This window comes from Zonotrichia leucophrys, chromosome 1 (assembly GCF_028769735.1).
Source record: "Zonotrichia leucophrys gambelii isolate GWCS_2022_RI chromosome 1, RI_Zleu_2.0, whole genome shotgun sequence".
In the NCBI taxonomy this organism is placed as follows: Eukaryota; Metazoa; Chordata; class Aves; order Passeriformes; family Passerellidae; genus Zonotrichia; species Zonotrichia leucophrys.
The window spans coordinates 35,316,992-35,326,823 of NC_088169.1; the positions used below are offsets into that span (position 1 = coordinate 35,316,992).

The following is a 9,832-nucleotide window of genomic DNA, read 5'->3' on the forward strand; positions in this document are numbered from 1 at the left end:
ATGAGAAGCACAAAGCAACACAGAAATGTTTTTTGTTGGTTGTCTCTGTTGCTGTTGATTCCACGGAATACAGCTATAAATTTGTGTGACTGCAAGTAGGTCACATCCCATGACAAGATTTCAAATGTCAAACTCAAAGGTCTTGAACTCGACTGGGTTCTCAACAGAAAATAAATTTAGAAAGTAAAGAATTTGATTGAGTTATTAGTATCATTAGACCTAGATCATGAATTTTCTAAAACTTAGTGAATTTTCTGATTCCTTTTTCATTGTTAAAAGATAAATGTACTCATGGCATTAAAAGCTAGAATAATTTCTTTAATTTTTATTTGTTTGAAAAAACTATACAGATTTTATTGCGAAGTTGCCCCATTTATGTATTTAAAAACTATTCTCATGTATTGGCTGTATTCCTTGAAATACTTTAGTTAAAAAATTTTAATTTAAGGTTTTCTGACTGTACACCACCAGTATCCACATGGCATTTTTTCAGCCATGCTGTAGGAGCTTTTGGAAGCAAGTAGTCTTGATAATATTATCACCAGTAATTGTCTAAGCCCTCAAGATCAACTGACACAATGAGACAAAGGATATTGGGCATTGCAAAAATCTCGAGTGAAACTTACTGGTGTATTTTGAAATTATTTAACCACTCCTGGTTAAGACCTATTGAACAGTACACGGAAATTATGGAAGAGCAGAATATATAGTAAGAAAGTGCCTCTCCTTCCTGGTCTAGGCCTTCTGAAGGGTTCACAGTTATCCATTTCAGCATTCCACTTGTGTCCAGGTTTTGTATCTGAGTCAGATGCTGAATGCTGAAACACATGAGAGGTGAGGAAGCCACTGCCCCTCCACGCTGTCAGCTGTACTATTGGCATGGCAAGTCCAATCTTCCAATCTTGAGAAACTGGAGGCGAGAGAGTGAGGACATTGGATAATAAGGAATAATTCCTGTGAGATGCAAATGAATGACATCCTTACCTATCCATGCAAAGATCTGTAAGATTCCTGAGTGTACTTTAACTAGGAAAATGTTTTATCAGCTAGCTGGACAGCTCTGTGTAAGAAAGGGACCATTCTATTTAAGCTACCCTGACTGGTATTTAATTTGGAGGAACACCAGAACCCTAACAGACTCACTGTGCATTTAATAACCAAAGAAATGATACAGAGAAGAACTAGTACTAAAATTTCATGTGATCTCACCCCATAAGGTAAATTTTTATTGACTAAAATAATCAAAAGTTTTAAAAGAAGGGGACAAACAGATTGCATAGTAAAAAAGAGAGGGGACAAAAATATGTTAAGAAAGCACATCAGTGACATCAGCTCCACAAGGTGAAAGAAGTATTATTAGTATTATTTTTTGACCTATGACATGTCCCTTATAGGGCTGAGACATTAAACCCACCATTTAGGAATCTTTTTCTAAGATATAATTTAATTTTACAATGTCTTAGATTTGACTACTGAGACTTTCACTTGAGTTTATAACCTGTTAATTTAGACTTTCCCTTTTGCTTTGCATGAGTAATCATCCTATTTTTCTTTTGTTGTGCTTGTCTCATTTTTCAAGTGAATCCAATCTAATTTAACCCTGTTCTTACTTTCAAAAAGGCTGCACAGAAAGTGAAACACACTGTACAGTCTGTTTTGGAGCCTGCAACAAGTATGGAAAACACATGAGCTGTTTTTCATAAAGCTGTGAGAGTCAGCTCAGACCCGGCAAAATTCTGGGAGAAATTTTCTTTGGTGAGTTTAATCCAAGGAGCAGGCTTGTCTGTGCAAGATGATCCTTGGCTTCAGGTAGCTCCCAATGATCAGAGGTAGCTCTGGCATTTGGTTCGCATCTTTTAAACTGAATCAGCAGGTGGTTCAGCAGGACTCAGGTTGCTGCCGCATGCCAGCTGCAGCTCTCACAGCCCACAGAGCAGGTGGCCCACGAGCCAATGGAGCTGGGGAGCTCTGAAGTGTCCAAGCAGAGCCATATGCAATTGACCAGTTGGATTCAGATTCATTTCAGCAGGCTGATGAAAGGAAAGACATACTGATGAAAAGAAAGACATACTTCCTGCTCTTGAGGGGCTCTCCAAACTGATAGAGCTCATTGCAGATTTTGTAGAAGGGCCTGGATTAACTGTGAGAATGATGGAAAGCCAGATAAGGAGATTAGTTTACACTGTAATACACCCATGGGTATAATTGCATAAGTCCTCAAAAAAACCCCCCAAAAAACCAGGTCTACCACCAGAAAGTTTTTCTGCCAGCCTTCTCCTCATCTTCCACCAAGCAGAGCAGTTTGACCAAGATCAAAAACATTTTGGAGGCAAGTGCAGATCAAGCCCTTCCACTCCTATCTGAAGCAAGAGATTGAACCATACAGTCAAACAGGTGTCAGTGACTAAGTTTTAAACAGACTACTGTCAGAAAACAGAAGGTAATTTCCTCTAGGGAGAAATATATTAAGAGACATAAGCATACAATGCAGTGTAGTCAATGCTCTGAATCATGAATACATACAGGAAAAAAGAAACCTTATTTTTCAATTTGATTCCAGTGGGGAAGGAACTCGCAGCTGCTGAAAAGCCTGAGGATATATAATCAAGCAAGCAGAATTGCTCCTGAGACAGCATGCTATCAAACATGCTACACATCCAAATTTAATAGAGAATAGTCTTTAGATTGCTTAACAAAACAACCTTGAAATGTGTGAAATTCAAAACTATTCTGTAAAGGCCTGTTTGAACAGTGCAGGAGAGATAAGGATCTGGTTTCCACTGCAAGAACATACTTTAAAAAAGATGATTACACAGTAGGGCACCTTTCTAATAAGGAAGCAAGTAGAAAACAATCACTGAGATGTAGCACTTGCCTGAATAAAACCCTTTAAGCATTGAATTTGCTTAGCAATATTTTGTTGGCTTTATTGCAAACATATGTTAGGACTAAGTTATTTTCCCTGAGCTAGAGAAATGACTCTATTATCCCATCAAGCCCTTTCCAGGAGGACTTCCCTTTGATTCTCTGAGGTTTTTAGGTAAATGAAGGGGAATATGTGTATGAAATGGTCTTCTTAAGTGACTCTGGGATTGGATCTGATCAGAGACACCGGGATTTTTGTGTCAGATTATCTGAATTGGGGTTTGTACAGATCATGTTTAATTAATGCTTCCAGTAGAAGAGTTTACCCAGCTTCTGGATATGTAAGAGTGTGTTCTCTGCCCATGGAAAACTAGAACCAGCTTTTCACAAGAGGCTACCAGATTGCAGGCCAAGAACTCTTTGGAAAGGACATTTAAGGAGGGAGGGTCAAGGAGGCTTACCCTGTTTGTAGAAGAATGAATGGACTGCACAAAGTTGTTTTTGAGAAACTACAGTCAGTGACAACTGACATGGACAAGGCTAAGGTACTCAAACAACGCTTTTGGCCTCAGTTTTCAAAGGTAATTTACATTGCCATATATCTCAAGCCACTGGACCTCAAGGCAGAGGCTAAAAAGATCACTCAAATAGCCACAACGTACACAACCCATGGGACCTGATGAAATGCATTCCAGGGTACTGAGGGAAATGCCTCATGTGGTTGCCAAGCCAACCTCTAGCATATTTGAAAAGTCATATGAATCAGGCAAAGCCCCTAGGGACTGGAAAAAGGAAAACTTCACACAACTTCTAAAAACAGTAAAAGGGATGATGCTGGCAACTACAGACCTGTCAGCTTGAACCTTGTGCCCAGTACGATCACTGATCCTCTTGGAAGACATGTCAAAACTGATAGAAGACAGGCAGGTGATAAGAGACAACCAACATGACTTTCCCCAAGGGCAAATTGTGTCCCACTTCACTGGTTGTCTTCCATGATGGAGTGACAAGGGAACATCAGCAAACAAGGGAGGAGCTACTGATATAATCTACCTGAAATTCTGTAAGATCTTTGATACTTTCCCACACAATATTCTAAGCTAAAAAAATATGGTCTTGGTGGAAGGAAAACAAATTGTCTGGATGAAAGTATCCAAAAAACTGTGGTCAATGGCTTGATGTTCAACTGGAAATCAGTAAAAACCAGTGTCCCTCAAGTGTCCATACTGAGATCTGAACTTTTTAACATCATCAATTACATAGACAGTGGGGCTGAGGGCACACTTAATAATTTTTCAGGTGACACCAAGCTGAGTGGTAAAGTTTATGTACTAGAGGGAAGAGGGAGCTTTGCAGACTTGAGGAGCAGGCTCATGCAAATTTCATAAAGTTTAACAAGACCAATGTGTAAGGTGCTGCCCCTGGGTTGGCACAGCCCCAACACCAAATCAGAATGAGGGATGATTGAGAGCGGCCTGTTAAGAAAGACTTGGAAACAATTGATGAAAATTTAGATGTGAGCCAGCAATGTGTGCTTGCAGCACAGAGAGCCACCTGCATCCTGGGCTATACCAAAAGCAGTGTGGCCAACAGCTCAAGGGACGTAGCTGTGCCCCTCTACTCCACTCCTGGAGCTCTGGGATCCCCAGCACAAGAAAGACACAGACTTGCTGCAGGGAGTGCAAAGGAGTGTCTCAAGAATGATCAGAGGGGCTAGAGCACTTCTCCTGTGAAGACAGACTGAGAGCTTAGGCATTGCTCAGCCTGGAGAAAAGCAAGTTTTGGGAACACTTGGCTGTGGAGTTTCTCTACATAAAGGGGCTTGTAAGAAAGGCAGTAAGAGCCCCTTCATCAAGTAGTAGGGCACGGATAAGGGGTAACAGATTTGAACTGTTGAAAGAAGATATATTGGGTTTTTTGGGGGGGACATAAAGAAGAAATTGTTTATTAAGTAAAGCAAGGTTGCACAGGCATGGATGCTCCACCCCTGACAGTGTTCAAGGCCAGGTTGGATGGGAATCTGGGCGATGTCGACTAGTGAAAGACATTCCTGACAATAGGTCGCTCCAAACTGCTCTACTGTTCTAAGACTTTAAATCCTGAGAGACAAAAAATTTAGGCCACCTAAATCTGGACAAAATTTTCAAGTTAAACAGTGATATCTGCAAATGTCAGGAAAAAAAGAGATTGTGAATTTTTTAAAACTAAAAAGTACAGGGATTTTGTAGTCACTCAGACTTAGTTTACACAGATCTGAGTGTTCTGACTTAATTATCTGCAATTTGTCTGCTGAGATCAAGAAACAGTTTGTAATGAGTAAAACAAACTAAAATATAGTGAGTACATTACAAAAAACAAAACTCTTATTCCTATGCTCTTACCTTCTGGAAGGGAGTTACTGGTGACTTCAGTAAATGCCAAAAAGTAACTAACATCTGTTTATTTATTATTTTTATCTTCCATATAGCATACTGTGGGCAAAAAGGATCAAACCAATGCTAAAGAAAATGTTAAAATAATTCAGGGTCTTTTGCAGTGTGTGTGGTGACTGAACTCTGATCAAATATGGGAATATTTGTGTCTGATAAGCTCTCAATACATATGGCTAATTGGCTATTTACAGTTGCAGTTCAAGAGAATTTTAACATTTGTAAAAATAATACTTTCTCTAGGAGAGTTTAACTTTCCTCCGTGTGTCATGGACTAGAGTTAAAATCTGAAAGAAATCAGAGGCACAGTTATTTCAGTTCTTTAACTCAACATACACCTTGTATCCTGGATCAAATAAACTACAAACCCTTTTCTCACCTTCTGATGAACACAACATGCATTACTCTTTCTGGGAGCTTAGAATGAACTGGGGACTGAGCCATGGGGTGCAGGATGTGTAAAATCTAAAATCAAACACCATTCAGCAACGGAAATCAGTGTCATCCCCATCCCTTTTTTTCTCAAAATTATAATATAGAAATGTTACATGCTTGACACTTTTTAGAGGCACAAAAGATGTAATTTTATTTTCCTGAAGTCAGAATAGGGAAAGAAATAAATTTCAAAGACATCATACTTCAAGGAGTGCCAGAATTTAGCACTTCCTACCATCACCTTTTACTTTCATTTTCCTTTCCTCCCAGAAGATAATTGTATGCCCTCAAGGTGAGGAAAATAGGTAAAGAAAGTTATCCAGGGTCAATTACTTGCAGCAGGACTCGTCTGTCTGAAATCTTATGTCTATATTTGAGTTACCTAACCTTGGCTCCCCTTAGAGCAAATGAAGGGATATTTTCAAGTATATTAGAGAGATATTTAAGACAGATTAGATGAATTACATACAAAATTGCCACTTTCTTCCTACTGACTTAAAAAGGAGTCTAGGTCAAATGTAGACAGAGTTAAATCAAATGAGTGCTACTCTTGATGTTTCCTTTCTTGCCAGCCCTCCAACAGAGAGCTGCCATAATTATATAGAAGAGATTTGCAAAACCAGGGAAAGCCAGAATGAAAGTGTAAATGATGCCCTTCAGAGGCAGTAACATATCAGGTATTTAAAAAGAAAATACTGCAGCTTGAATTAATTCTATTAAATTAATATTTCATAAAGTAAAATAAAAAATAGGCAATAATAAGATCCCCCTACATAGAAATAAAAAGCATTGAAAGAATCAGCAGCCCTACTGAGAAGTGTTAGGCTCATTTCTACATTTGCATTAGCATGATTAACGACTGAAACAAACTCTAAGGGCAATGATTGGTTCACACTACATTCAAAATTAGACTTCACTTCTTTCTGGAAGATTTTGTAGACAGTGCTTTGTATCCAATGAGACTAGAGGATCTAATGGTTCTCTCTAGCCTAAGAATCAATGAACCCATTAGCAACTTGGACAGCACATTAGAGTTAAGACATTATCCTGCAATCAGACAATATTACCTTTTCTGTGCTCCAAATTCATGCACTGCCCTCTTACTCCCTGCCTCTAATTTCAGGTTATCTTGATGAACCAGGCTACTTTTCCTGCTGTGTTAACTCACATAACAGCTCAGTACCAGCAGCAGCAATTGCATGTCATGTGCTTCAGCTGGTATTAACCAAAAAGTGAGTGTGAGTGACAGTGAATCTCTAAGTGGCTGGAGAACCTAATATTCCCTGCTGCTTCTGTCTCTGTGAATACACCAAACCTCCACTATTTACTTTTTTTTTTTCTTAAAACTGAAAAAAGTTGTTAGGTTTTGTTGTTCACTGCAGTGGAACAAGAAATTATTTTCTTTTAGGGAAACTGAAATGATTATGCAAGGATTATTCACAATTGATATCACCCTGACCTCCCAGAGCTCTGCTTGTCATGCCCTTCACATTTTTTCATGCCACTTTTCATGTAAAATTTCTCTTCTGCATGGCAGGTACTTCCTAATTCTGCTTTAGATCCCTTCTGAAGCCTCCTTTCTTAGTGGAATTGTAGAACAGTGTGTCAAAGGCATTAACTGAAATTTTCTCTGTGGTCACAGATTTTGCAGGAGTGCAACTCTGTGCCAGTTGCCCTCTCTGGGAAGTCATGTATGTCATATATTCCAGTAATTAATCATTCTTGTGTCCTTATTCTCTCCTCACCTTTCCCCTCTTTCTCTTCACAATCCTATTAATTGTAAATAAGGGTGTCTGTGGAGAATTTGCATATGTATGAAGTTTTTCCCTATCACAGTTTAAATGAGGAGAAGGAGTATAAACAAGGAGAAGGTCTGAAACTAAAAATCTTAAGGGGAAAATGTAATACTGAGCTATTGAATCTCATTAAAATCAGGGGACATCCTGTTGCTATGGAGAGTTATTTGAGTCCTGCAAACTCAAGTAGTACACATGGTCAGCTGGAAAGCTCCCCAGGCTCCATTGACTTAGCTACTTCATCCATATGGAGATTCCTGCACCATGGACATCTAATTTGAATTCCTTGCTTATTTTCAGTTGTCATTTTCACTGTATTCTTCACACAATAGCCTTAGTTTCAACAGAAGGCTTGGAAAGTGCCTTCATTCAGGCTAATCTTGGTGACAGATATCCCTGGTGGCAGCTGCCCACATTAAGGATGCTGATAGATTCAAGATTTTCACTTTCAGGATAAGTACTCAGACCATTGTTTTTTAATAAATAAAGGAGCTATAACACCAATAGCTCTTCTTTGAAAGAAAACTTCATATTTTTGATGCTGTGATTCTGCTGGTGTGTTTTAGGTGCATGAATGTCTATTCATTAGGGTCTCCAGTTGACAGATAAATGGAAAAACTCTTTTCTGGATCTTCTTACACTTACTTTTGCCATTTGAAGGCACATGCTGTACTTATCTTAAGCACCTAATGTGTAGAGATAGGTACTAAACCTATTTTGGCGAGTCACATAAAAAGTCTATTTAGCCTGATTTTGCACCAGAAGCTAACTCAGTATGAGGATCCAGGAACTATCCTCATTTATAGTTTGTCCCCATTACTGCTTCATTTTCATACCTCTCTTTTTTCTGACATTATTAAGAGTCTTCCTAAAGTCTGACTCAGTATCATATTATCCTACTCAAGGCATTCCATAACAAACTACTATAACATCAAGTTTCACGATTTTTTACCTGTGTTTTACATGTTTTTGGACACCAGTCGCAGAATCATAGAATGGTTGAGGTTGGAAGGGACCTCTGGACATCTTGTCCAATCTCCCTCCTCAAGTAGAGACACACAGATCCAGTTGATCAGGACCATTTCCAGACAGTTTTTTAATGTTTTGAAGGAAGGAGACCCGCACAGTAAACAAGTGTTTCCTGATGTTCAGAGAGAACCTGCCATGTTTCAGTTTGTGCATGTTGCCTCTGGTCCTGCCATGGCACACCACTCTGAAAAGGCCTGCTCTTTTCCCTTTGCACTTTCCCTTAGGTATTAATTTCCTTCAAGCTTCCCTCTGAGCCTTCTTTTTGCCAGGCGGAGCAGCTCTAACTCTCCCAGTCATTTTGTATAGGGAAGGTGTTCCAGTCTCTTAATCACCTTGGTAGCCCTTTGTTGGCTCTCTCCAGTGTGCAGATGTCTCCCTTGTATGGAGAAGCCCACAAGAGGACACACCAAACAGTAAGTTCTCATTCATTTTATGCTGAAACAACCCTGAAGGAGTAAGACCTCACCCGCCACAAAAATTTCTCTGGAAATTTTCAGCTGTTTGTTTCTAGAATTCATTGAAGTGGCATTTGTCAAGCTTTTTTCAACTTTAGTTTACTTTATCTTAGTTCACTTCTTTGCTGAATAAAAAATCAATGTAGGAAAATGTTTGTAAATGGTATGGCAAAAAGCACATAATTTAATGAAAAAATATTAATAGGTAATTACTTTAGAAATCAAGTCAAATTTTAAGGCAAAATTGTAAACCATGAGAATAGAGCCTGAATGGTTTAATCATAGCCTCAAAAGCTTCTTCTGCAGCTATCACTTTTTCAAAATTCAGTTATTGTTCTTTGGACAGAATTATGTTTGTGTACATGGTCTTCTATTATCTTGTCAGATTCCAATCCAAGCAATTGAATTTGCATATATCAAATTTTCTGTGATGTTCCACATTGTTGCCCATTTCCCTCTCAAAGGCTTTCATAAAAATAAGAAAATTACGAAATCCTGTTATGTTGCTAATGAAGTCAGTCTAACAGCTCTATTTCAATGATGAAGTAATTATCTTTTCTGTTAGGTACAGATACAAACATATAGATTTACCAACACATTTTGTATACTTTACCTGTGAAAAGCATGAACAGGATGGTCATATTTGGTGAACATTTATCTGCTTCCTGATCTATAAGGCAAGTGAATACATGCTGCCCTCCTATTTCCATCTCCATATTTTGCCTACTGATTCATTTCTTCAAGAATTACTCTAACAGTCAACACTAGCCAGACAAAGAAGAGGCAATACCAGTGAAAAAATATTATCTAATATTAATAATTT

At 38.6% G+C, this 9,832-nt stretch overlaps 1 long non-coding RNA gene across 1 annotated transcript; it reads right to left on the minus strand.

The window, feature by feature from the left end:
* Positions 1–834: 834 nt before the first annotated feature.
* On the minus strand, positions 835–2,350 carry LOC135449485 (uncharacterized). Its single transcript, XR_010440750.1, has 3 exons — positions 2,252–2,350; positions 2,072–2,140; positions 835–910 (listed from the first exon to the last, which is right to left on the minus strand). It is a non-coding gene; the product is annotated as an uncharacterized LOC135449485 (long non-coding RNA).
* Between the last annotated feature and the right edge of the window lie 7,482 nt (positions 2,351–9,832).